We start from the raw sequence: 12,020 nt of genomic DNA, 5'->3' as shown, positions 1-12,020 counted from the left end.
GTCGTGGTCAGAGTTCTGTCAGCTGCTAATGAACAGGTTCGGCCGCAATCAACATCAAACACTGGTGAGGCAGATGTTTCGTATTGCTCAGGAATCAACAGTGGTGGATTATGTGGAACGCTTTGCGGAATTGTATGACCAATTATCAGCTTATGAGGAGTTGCCTGATAGCCTGTACTACACCACACGTTTCATCGATAGTCTCAAGCCTGGTGTGTGCATGTCAGTAGCCTTACAAAAACCACAAGATCTAGATGCTGCTTACGACATCGCCTTACTCCATGAAGAGCTTAGTGACAGTCACTCTGCAAACCAGACGTTTAGGAAAACGGCGACCGCAGCTAATCCTTCGTCGAGAACTTCATCCAGTTCTGACAAAAGAACGACAGAAGCCAGTAAGTCTGTTCCTTCAGAGGACAAGTGGAATGCCTTGCGTACTTATAGGAAATCAAAGGGTTTGTGCTTCGTCTGTGGAGAGAAGTGGTCCAAGGATCATCAGTGCAAATCATCAGTTCAACTTCATATTGTGCAGGAAATGATTGAACATATATAAAGTAACAGTTCCTTCTACCCAGAGTCGTCTGATAGTGATTCAGACAATCTCATGTTACTGTCTGCAGCTGCTTGTTCCACTGAAGCTACTCCTTCAACAATGAAACTGAAGGTGGTTGTTCAAGGACAGACACTTACATTCCTGGTTGACTCTGGCAGCACCCATTCCTTCATCAATACAACTCTGGTTGCTCTGTTGCCTGCGGTTAAGGATATCAAACCAATTGCAGTAACCGTGGCAGGTGGAGCTTAGTTATTTTGTACACAGGTTGTGAAACAATGCAGCTGGCAATGTAAACAAGCAGAGTTCAAGACAGATTTCAGATTGCTACGGTTAGGCCACTATGATGGTATCTTAGGGCTTGATTGGTTGGCTAGTCATAGCCCTATGGTTATTGATTGGGAACAGAAGTGGTTTTCCTTCCAATTCCAGGGAAGTTGGATTACATTACTGAAGGAAATATGCCCTAGAGGCAATAATAAAGTTATTATTTATTTCCTTATATCATGATAAATGTTTATTATTCATGCTAGAATAGTATTAACTGGAAACATAATACTTTTGTGAATACATAGACAAATAGAGTGTCACTAGTATGCCTCTACTTGACTAGCTCGTTGATCAAAGATGGTTATGTTTCCTAGCCATAGACATGAGTTGTCATTGATTAACGGGATCACATCATTAGGAGAATGATGTGATTGACTTGACCCATTCCGTTAGCTTAGCACTCGATCGTTTAGTATGTTGCTATTGCTTTCTTCACGACTTATACATGTTCCTATGACTATGAGATTATGCAACTCCCGTTTACCGGAGGAACACTTTGTGTGCTACCAAACGTCACAACGTAACTGGGTGATTATAAAGGTGCTCTACAGGTGTCTCCGAAGGTACTTGTTGGGTTGGCGTATTTCGAGATTAGGATTTGTCACTCCGATTGTCGGAGAGGTATCTCTGGGCCCTTTCGGTAATGCACATCACTTAAGCCTTGCAAGCATTGCAACTAATGAGTTAGTTGTGGGATGATGTATTACGGAACGAGTAAAGAGACTTGCCGGTAACGAGATTGAACTAGGTATTGAGATACCGACGATCGAATCTCGGGCAAGTAACATACCGATGACAAAGGGAACAACGTATGTTGTTATGCGGCTGACCGATAAAGATCTCCGTAGAATATGTGGGAGACAATATGAGCATCCAGGTTCCGCTATTGGTTATTGACCGGAGACGTGTCTCGGTCATGTCTACATAGTTCTCGAACCCGTAGGGTCCGCACGCTTAACGTTTCGATGACAGTTATATTATGAGTTTATATGTTTTGATGTACCTAAGGTTGTTCGGAGTCCCAGATGTGATCACGGACATGACGAGGAGTCTCGAAATGGTCAAGACATGAAGATTTATATATTGGATGACTATATTCGGACACCGGAATGGTTCCGGGGGTTATCGGATATATACCGGAGTACCGGGGGGTTACCGGAACCCCCCGGAGGCTATTGGGCCTCATGGGCCCAATTGGTGGAAGAGGAGAGGAGGCCAAGGGGCAGCCGCGCGCCCCTCCCCCCAAGTCCGAATTGGACAAGGAGGGGGGCGGCGCCCCCCCCCCTTTCCTTCCCCCCTCTCTCCTTCCCTCTCCTCTCCTACTCCAATAAGGAAGGGAGGGAGTCCTACTCCCGGTGGGAGTAGGACTCCTCCTGGCGCGCCTCCTCCTGGCCGGCCGCACCTCCCCCCTTGCTCCTTTATATACGGGGGCAGGGGGGCACCCTAGAAACAACTGTTGGGAATCGTAGCATAATTTAAAAATTTTCTACGCTCACCAAGATGCATCTATGGAGTCTACTAGCAACGAGGGGAAAGGAGTGCATCTACATACCCTTGTAGATCGCGAGCGGAAGCGTTCCAATGAACGTGGATGACGGAGTCGTACTCGCCGTGATCCAAATCACCGATGACCGAGTGCCGAACGGACGGCACCTCCGCGTTCAACACACGTACGGTGCAGCGACGTCTCCTCCTTCTTGATCCAGCAAGGGGGAAGGAGAGGTTGATGGAGATCCAGCAGCACGACGGCGTGGTGGTGGATGTAGCGGGTCTCGGCAGGGCTTTGCCAAGCTTCTGCGAGAGAGAGAGAGAGAGAGGTGTTGCAGGGGAGGACGGAGGCGCCCAAGGCTGTGTGTTGCTGCCCTCCCTCCCCCCCTTTATATAGGCCCCCTGGGGGGCGCCGGCCCAGGGAGATGGGATCTCCAAGGGGGGGCGGCGGCCAAAGGGGGGGAAGGGGTGCCTTGCCCCCCAAGGCAAGGGGGAAGCTCCCCCCTAGGGTTCCCAACCCTAGGCGCATGGGAGGAGGCCCAAGGGGGGGCGCCCCAGCCCACTAAGGGCTGGTTCCCTTCCACTTTCAGCCCACGGGGCCCGCCGGGATAGGTGGCCCCACCCGGTGGACCCCCGGGACCCTTCCGGTGGTCCCGGTACAATACCGGTAACCCCCGAAACTTTCCCGGTGGCCGAAACTGGACTTCCTATATATAATTCTTCACCTCCGGACCATTCCGGAACCTCTCGTGACGTCCGGGATCTCATCCGGGACTCCGAAAAACTTTCGGGTTTCCGCATACATATATCTCTACAACCCTAGCGTCACCGAACCTTAAGTGTGTAGACCCTACGGGTTCGGGAGACATGCAGACATGACCGAGACGCCTCTCCGGTCAATAACCAACAGCGGGGTCTGGATAACCATGTTGGCTCCCACATGTTCCACGATGATCTCATCGGATGAACCACGGTGTCGAGGATTCAATCAATCCCGTATGCAATTCCCTTTGTCAATCGGTATGTTACTTGCCCGAGATTCGATCGTCGGTATCCCAATACCTTGTTCAATCTCGTTACCGGCAAGTCTCTTTACTCGTACCGCAATGCATGATCCCGTGACTAACGCCTTAGTCACATAGAGCTCATTATGATGATGCATTACCGAGTGGGCCCAGAGATACCTCTCCGTCACACGGAGTGACAAATCCCAGTCTCGATCCGTCCCAACCCAACAGACACTTTCGGAGATGCCCGTAGTGCACCTTTATAGTCACCCAGTTACGTTGTGACGTTTGGCACACCCAAAGCAGTCCTACGGTATCCGGGAGTTGCACGATCTCATGGTCTAAGGAAAAGACACTTGACATTGGAAAAGCTCTAGCAAACGAAACTACACGATCTTTTATGCTATGCTTAGGATTGGGTCTTGTCCATCACATCATTCTCCTAATGATGTGATCCCGTTATCAATGACATCCAATGTCCATAGTCAGGAAACCATGACTATCTGTTGATCAACGAGCTAGTCAACTAGAGGCTTACTTGGGACATATTGTGGTCTATGTATTCACACATGTATTACGATTTCCGGACAATACAATTATAGCATAAACAATAGACTATTATCATGAACAAAGAAATATAATAATAACCATTTATTATTGCCTCTATTGCATATTTTCAACAGTCTCCCACTTGCACTAGAGTCAATAATCTAGTTACATTGTGATGAATCGAACACCCATTGCGTCCTGGTGTTGATCATGTTTTGCCCTAGGGAGAGGTTTAGTCAACGGATCTGCTACATTCAGGTCCGTATGTACTTTACAAATATCTATGTCTCCATTTTGAACACTTTCACGAATGGAGTTGAAGCGACGCTTGATATGCCTGGTCTTCCTGTGAAACCTGGGCTCCTTCGCAAGGGCAATAGCTCCAGTGTTGTCACAGAAGAGAGTCATCGGGCCCGACGCATTGGGAATCACCCCTAGGTCGGTAATGAACTCCTTCATCCAGACTACTTCCTGTGCTGCCTCCGAGGCTGCCATGTACTCCGCTTCACATGTAGATCCCGCCACGACGCTTTGCTTGCAACTGCACCAGCTTACTGCTCCTCCATTCAAAATATACACGTATCCGGTCTGTGACTTCGAGTCATCCAGATCTGTGTCGAAGCTAGCGTCGACGTAACCCTTTACGACGAGCTCTTCGTCACCTCCATAAACGAGAAACATATCCTTAGTCCTCTTCAGGTACTTCAGGATATTCTTGACCGCTGTCCAGTGTTCCTTGCCGGGATTACTTTGGTACCTTCCTACCAAACTTACGGCAAGGTTTACATCAGGTCTGGTACACAGCATGGCATACATAATAGACCCTATGGCCGAGGCATAGGGGATGACACTCATCTCTTCTATATCTTCTGTCGTGGTCGGGCATTGAGCCGTGCTCAATTGCACACCTTGCAATACAGGCAAGAACCCCTTCTTGGACTGATCCATATTGAACTTCTTCAATATCTTGTCAAGGTATGTACTCTGTGAAAGACCAATGAGGCGTCTTGATCTATCTCTATAGATCTTGATGCGTAATATATAAGCAGCTTCTCCAAGGTCCTTCATTGAAAAACACTTATTCAAATAGGCCTTTATACTTTCCAAGAATTCTATATCATTTCCCATCAATAGTATGTCATCCACATATAATGTGAGAAATGCTACAGAGCTCCCACTCACTTTCTTGTAAACACAGGCTTCTCCATAAGTCAGTGTAAACCCAAACGCTTTGATCATCTCATCAAAGCGAATGTTCCAACTCCGAGATGTTTGCACCAGCCCATAAATTGAGCGCTGGAGCTTGCATACTTTGTTAGCATTCTTAGGATCGACAAAACCTTCCGGTTGCATCATATACAACTCTTCCTTAAGGAAACCGTTAAGGAATGCCGTTTTGACGTCCATCTGCCATATCTCATAATCATAGTATGCGGCAATTGCTAACATGATTCGGACGGACTTCAGCTTCGCTACGGGTGAGAAAGTCTCATCGTAGTCAACCCCTTGAACTTGTCGATAACCCTTAGCGACAAGTCGAGCTTTGTAGATGGTCACATTACCATTTGCGTCCGTCTTCTTCTTAAAGATCCATTTGTTTTCTATGGCTCGCCGCTCATCGGGCAAGTCAGTCAAAGTCCATACTTTGTTTTCATACATGGATTCTATCTCGGATTTCATGGCTTCTAGCCATTTGTCGGAATCCGGGCCCGCCATCGCTTCTTCATAGTTCGAAGGTTCACCGTTGTCTAACAACATGATTTCCAGGACAGGGTTGCCGTAGCACTCTGGTGCGGAACGTGTCCTTGTGGACCTACGAAGTTCAGTAACTTGATCCGAAGCTTCATGATCATCATCATTAACTTCCTCCCCAGTCGGTGTAGGCACCACAGGAACATTTTCCCACGCTGCGCTACTTTGCGGTTCGGAAGGGGTGACTACCACCTCATCAAGTTCCACTTTCCTCCCACTTAATTCTTTCGAGAGAAACTCCTTCTCTAGAAAGGACCCGTTCTTGGCAATGAAGATCTTGCCCTCGGATCTGAGGTAGAAGGTATACCCAATAGTTTCCTTAGGGTATCCTATGAAGACGCATTTTTCCGACTTGGGTTCGAGCTTTTCAGGTTGAAGTTTCTTGACATAAGCATCGCATCCCCAAACTTTTAGAAACGACAGCTTAGGTTTCTTCCCAAACCATAATTCTTACGGTGTCGTCTCAACAGATTTAGACGGTGTCCTATTTAAAGTGAATGCGGCAGTCTCTAAAGCATAACCCCAAAAGGAGAGCGGTAAATCGGTAAGAGACATCATAGATCGCACCATATCCAATAGAGTGCGATTACGACGTTCGGACACACCATTTCTCTGTGGTGTTCCAGGCGGCGTGAGTTGTGAAACTATTCCACATTTCCTTAAGTGTGCACCAAACTTGTGACTTAAATATTCTCCACCACGATCTGATCGTAAGAATTTTATTTTCCTGTCACGTTGATTCTCAACTTCACTCTGAAATTCCTTGAACTTTTCAAAGGTTTCAGACTTGTGTTTCATTAGGTAGACATACCCATATCTACTTAAATCATCAGTGAGAGTGAGAACATAACGATATCCTCCGCGAGCCTCAACACTCATTGGACCGCACACATCGGTATGTATGATTTCCAATAAGTTGGTTGCTCGCTCCATTGTCCCGGAGAACGGAGTCTTGGTCATCTTACCCATGAGGCATGGTTCGCACGTGTCAAATGATTCGTAATCAAGAGACTCCAAAAGTCCATCTGCATGGAGCTTCTTCATGCGCTTGACACCAATGTGACCAAGGCGGCAGTGCCACAAGTATGTGGGACTATCGTTATCAACTTTACATCTTTTGGTATTCACACTATGAACATGTGTAACATCACGTTCGAGATTCATCAAAAATATACCATTGACCAGCGGGGCATGACCATAAAACATATTTCTCAAATAAACAGAACAACCATTATTCTCGGATTTAAATGAGTAGCCATCTCGAATTAAACGAGATCCAGATACAATGTTCATGCTCAAAGCTGGCACTAAATATCAATTATTGAGGTTTAAAACTAATCCCGTAGGTAGATGCAGAGGTAGCGTGCCGACGGCGATCACATCGACCTTGGAACCATTCCCGACGCGCATCGTCACCTCATCCTTCGCCAGTCTCCGTTTATTCTGTAGTTCCTGTTTTGAGTTACAATGTTGAGCAACCGCACCGGTATCAAATACCCAGGAGCTACTACGAGTACTGGTAAGGTACACATCAATTACATGTATATCACATATACCTTTGGCGTTGCCGGACTTCTTGTCCGCTAAGTATTTGGGGCAGTTCCGCTTCCAGTGACCACTTCCCTTGCAATAAAAGCACTCAGTCTCGGGCTTGGGTCCATGCTTTGACTTCTTCCCAGTAACTGGTTTACCGGGCGCGGCAACTCCCTTGCCGTCCTTCTTGAAGTTCTTCTTACCCTTGCCCTTCTTGAACTTAGTGGTTTTATTCACCATCAACACTTGATGTTCTTTTCTGATCTCCCCTTCCGCTGATTTCAGCATTGAATATACCTCGGGAATGGTCTTTTCCATCCCCTGCATATTGTAGTTCATCACAAAGCTCTTGTAGCTTGGTGGAAGCGACTGGAGGATTCTGTCAATGACCGCGTCATCCGGGAGATTAACTCCCAGCTGAGACAAGCGGTTGTGCAACCCAGACATACTGAGTATGTGCTCACTAACAGAAGTGTTCTCCTCCATTCTACAGCTGAAGAACTTGTCGGAGACATCATATCTCTCGACCCGGGCATGAGCTTGAAAAACTAATTTCAGCTCCTCGAACATCTCATATGCTCCATGTTTCTCAAAACGCTTTTGGAGACCCGATTCTAGGCTGTAAAGCATGCCGCACTGAACAAGGGAGTAATCATCAGCACGTGATTGCCAAGCGTTCATAACGTCTTGGTTCTCTGGGATTGGTGCTTCACCTAGCGGTGCTTCTAAGACATAATCTTTCTTGGCTACTATGAGGATGAGCCTCAGGTTCCGGACCCAGTCCGTATAGTTGCTGCCATCATCTTTCAGCTTGGTTTTCTCTAGGAACGCGTTGAAATTGAGGACAACGTTGGCCATTTGATCTACAATACATAGTGTAAAGATTTTAGACTAAGTTCATGATAACTGAGTTCATCTAATCAAATTATTTAATGAACTCCCACTCAGATAGACATCCCTCTAGTCATCTAAGTGATACATGATCCGACTTTAACTAGGCCGTGTCCGATCATCACGTGAGACGGACTAGTCAAGATCGGTGAACATCACCATGTTGATCGTATCTTCTATACGACTCATGCTCGACCTTTCGGTCCTCCGTGTTCCGAGGCCATGTCTGTACATGCTAGGCTCGTCAAGTCAACCTAAGTGTATTGCGTGTGTTCCGAGGCCATGTCTGTACATGCTAGGCTCGTCAACACCCGTTGTATTCGAACGTTAGAATCTATCACACCCGATCATCACGTGGTGCTTCGAAACAACGAACCTTCGCAACGGTGCACAGTTAGGGTGAACACTTTCTTGAAATTATTATAAGGGATCATCTTACTTACTACCGTCGTTCTAAGCAAATAAGATGTAAAACATGATAAACATCACATGCAATCAAATAGTGACATGATATGGCCAATATCATCATGCTCCTTTGATCTCCATCTTCGGGGCACCATGATCATCTTCGTCACCGGCATGACACCATGATCTCCATCATCATGATCTCCATCATTGTGTCTTCATGAAGTCGTCACGCCAACGATTACTTCTACTTCTATGGCTAACGCGTTTAGCAACAAAGTAAAGTAATCTACATGGCGTTATTCAATCACACGCAGGTCATGCAAAATAATAAAGACAACTCCTATAGCTCCAGCCGGTTGTCATACTCATCGACATGCAAGTCGTGATTCCTATTACAAGAATATGATCAATCTCATACATCACATATATCATTCATCACATCTTCTGGCCATATCACATCACATAGCAGTTGCTGCAAAAACAAGTTAGACGTCCTCTAATTGTTGTTGCAAGTTTTTACGTGGTTTGTAGGTTTCTAGCAAGAACGTTTTCTTACCTACGTATGACCACAACGTGATTTGCCAATTTCTATTTACCCTTCATAAGGACCCTTTTCATCGAATCCGTTCCGACTAAAGTAGGAGAGACAGACACCCGCTAGCCACCTTATGCAACTAGTGCATGTCAGTCGGTGGAACCAGTCTCACGTAAGCGTACGTGTAAGGTCGGTCCGGGCCGCTTCATCCTACAATGCCGCCGAAACAAGAAACGACTAGTAGCGGCAAGAAGAATTGGCAAACTCAATGCCCACAACTGCTTTGTGTTCTACTCGTGCATAGTAACTACGCATAGGCCTGGCTCATGATGCCACTGTTGGGAATCGTAGCATAATTTAAAAATTTTCTACGCTCACCAAGATGCATCTATGGAGTCTACTAGCAACGAGGGGAAAGGAGTGCATCTACATACCCCTGTAGATCGTGAGCGGAAGTGTTCCAATGAACGTGGATGACGGAATCGTACTCGCCGTGATCCAAATCACCGATGACCGAGTGCCGAACGGACGGCACCTCCGCGTTCAACACACGTACGGAGCAGCGACGTCTCCTCCTTCTTGATCCAGCAAGGGGGAAGGAGAGGTTGATGGAGATCCAGCAGCACGACGGCGTGGTGGTGGATGTAGCGGGTGTCGGCAGGGCTTTGCCAAGCTTCTGCGAGAGAGAGAGAGATTGCAGGGGAGGAGGGAGGCGCCCAAGGCTGTGTGTTGCTGCCCTCCCTCCCCCCTTTATATAGGCCCCCTGGGGGGGCACCGGCCCAGGGAGATGGGATCTCCAAGGGGGGGCGGCGGCCAAAGGGGGGAAGGGGTGCCTTGCCCCCCAAGGCAAGGGGGAAGCTCCCCCCTAGGGTTCCCAACCCTAGGCGCATGGGAGGAGGCCCAAGGGGGGGGGGGCGCCCCAGCCCACTAAGGGCTGGTTCCCTTCCACTTTCAGCCCACGGGGCCCTCCGGGATAGGTGGCCCCACCCGGCGGACCCCCGGGACCCTTCCGGTGGTCCCGGTACAATACCGGTAACCCCCGAAACTTTCCCGATGGCCGAAACTGGACTTCCTATATATAATTCTTCACCTCCGGACCATTCCGGAACCTCTCGTAACATCCGGGATCTCATCCGGGACTCCGAACAACTTTCGGGTTTCCGCATACATATATCTCTACAACCCTAGCGTCACCGAACCTTAAGTGTGTAGACCCTACGGGTTCGGGAGACATGCAGACATGACCGAGACGCCTCTCCGGTCAATAACCAACAGCGGGATATGGATACCCATGTTGGCTCCCACATGTTCCACGATGATCTCATCGGATGAACCACGGTGTCGAGGATTCAATCAATCCCGTATGCAATTCCCTTTGTCAATCGGTATGTTACTTGCCCGAGATTCGATCGTCGGTATCCCAATACCTTGTTCAATCTCGTTACCGGCAAGTCTCTTTACTCGTACCGCAATGCATGATCCCGTGACTAACGCCTTAGTCACATAGAGCTCATTATGATGATGCATTACCGAGTGGGCCCAGAGATACCTCTCCGTCACACGGAGTGACAAATCCCAGTCTCGATCCGTCCCAACCCAACAGACACTTTCGGAGATGCCCGTAGTGCACCTTTATAGTCACCCAGTTACGTTGTGACGTTTGGCACACCCAAAGCAGTCCTACGGTATCCGGGAGTTGCACAACCTCATGGTCTAAGGAAAAGATACTTGACATTGGAAAAGCTCTAGCAAACGAAACTACATGATCTTTTATGCTATGCTTAGGATTGGGTCTTGTCCATCACATCATTCTCCTAATGATGTGATCCCGTTATCAATGACATCCAATGTCCATAGTCAGGAAACCATGACTATCTGTTGATCAACGAGCTAGTCAACTAGAGGCTTACTAGGGACATATTGTGGTCTATGTATTCACACATGTATTAAGATTTCCGGACAATACAATTATAGCATGAACAATAGACTATTATCATGAACAAAGAAATATAATAATAACCATTTATTATTGCCTCTAGGGCATATTTCCAACAACAACAACAATTGATCGCTTGATCTTTTAGCCGTGTGCGGTGCCCCCTCCACCATAGTCCACCTCGATAATACTGTAGCGGTGCTTAGGCGATGCCCTGCGTCGGTAGAACATCATCATCGTCACCACGCCGTCGTGCTGACGAAACTCTCCCTCAACACTCGGCTGGATCGGAGTTCGAGGGACGTCATCGGGCTGAACGTGTGCTGAACTCGGAGGTGCCGTGCGTTCGGTACTTGATCGGTCGGATCGTGAAGACGTACGACTACATCAACCGCGTTGTGCTAACGTTCCGCTTTCGGTCTACGAGGGTACGTGGACAACACTCTCCCCTCTCGTTGCTATGCATCACCATGATCTTGCGTGTGCGTAGGAAATTTTTTGAAATTACTATGTTCCCGAACAGTGGCATCCGAGCCTGGTTTTATGCCTTGATGTTATATGCACGAGTGGAACACAAATGAGTTGTGGGCGATATAAGTCATACTGCTTACCAGCATGTCGTACTTTGGTTCGGCGGTATTGTTGGATGAAGCAGCCCGGACCGACATTACGCGTATGCTTACGCGAGACTGGTTCTACCGACGTACTTTGCACACAGGTGGCTGGCGGGTGTCAGTTTCTCCAACTTTAGTTGAACCGAGTGTGACTACGCCCGGTCCTTGAGAAGGTTAAAACAGCACCAACTTGACAAACTATCGTTGTGGTTTTGATGCGTAGGTAAGAACGGTTCTTGCTAAGCCCGTAGCAGCCACGTAAAATTTGCAACAACAAATTAGAGGACGTCTAACTTGTTTTTGCAGGGCATGTTGTGATGTGATATGGTCAAGACATGATGCTAAATTTTATTGTATTAGATGATCATGTTTTGTAACCGAGTTATCGGCAACTGGCAGGAGCCATATGGTTGTCGCTTTATTG

General features: G+C 47.6%; 1 pseudogene; it reads left to right on the top strand.

Annotated features, from left to right (window-relative positions):
- Nucleotides 1-12,020, top strand: part of LOC109762086 (uncharacterized) — a 40,344-nt pseudogene that overhangs the window by 7,491 nt on the left and 20,833 nt on the right.

This window comes from Aegilops tauschii, chromosome 4 (assembly GCF_002575655.3).
Source record: "Aegilops tauschii subsp. strangulata cultivar AL8/78 chromosome 4, Aet v6.0, whole genome shotgun sequence".
NCBI lineage: Eukaryota > Viridiplantae > Streptophyta > Magnoliopsida > Poales > Poaceae > Aegilops > Aegilops tauschii.
The sequence above is the reverse complement of the archived record's forward strand: the minus strand, read 5'-3'. Positions and strand labels throughout refer to the sequence as shown.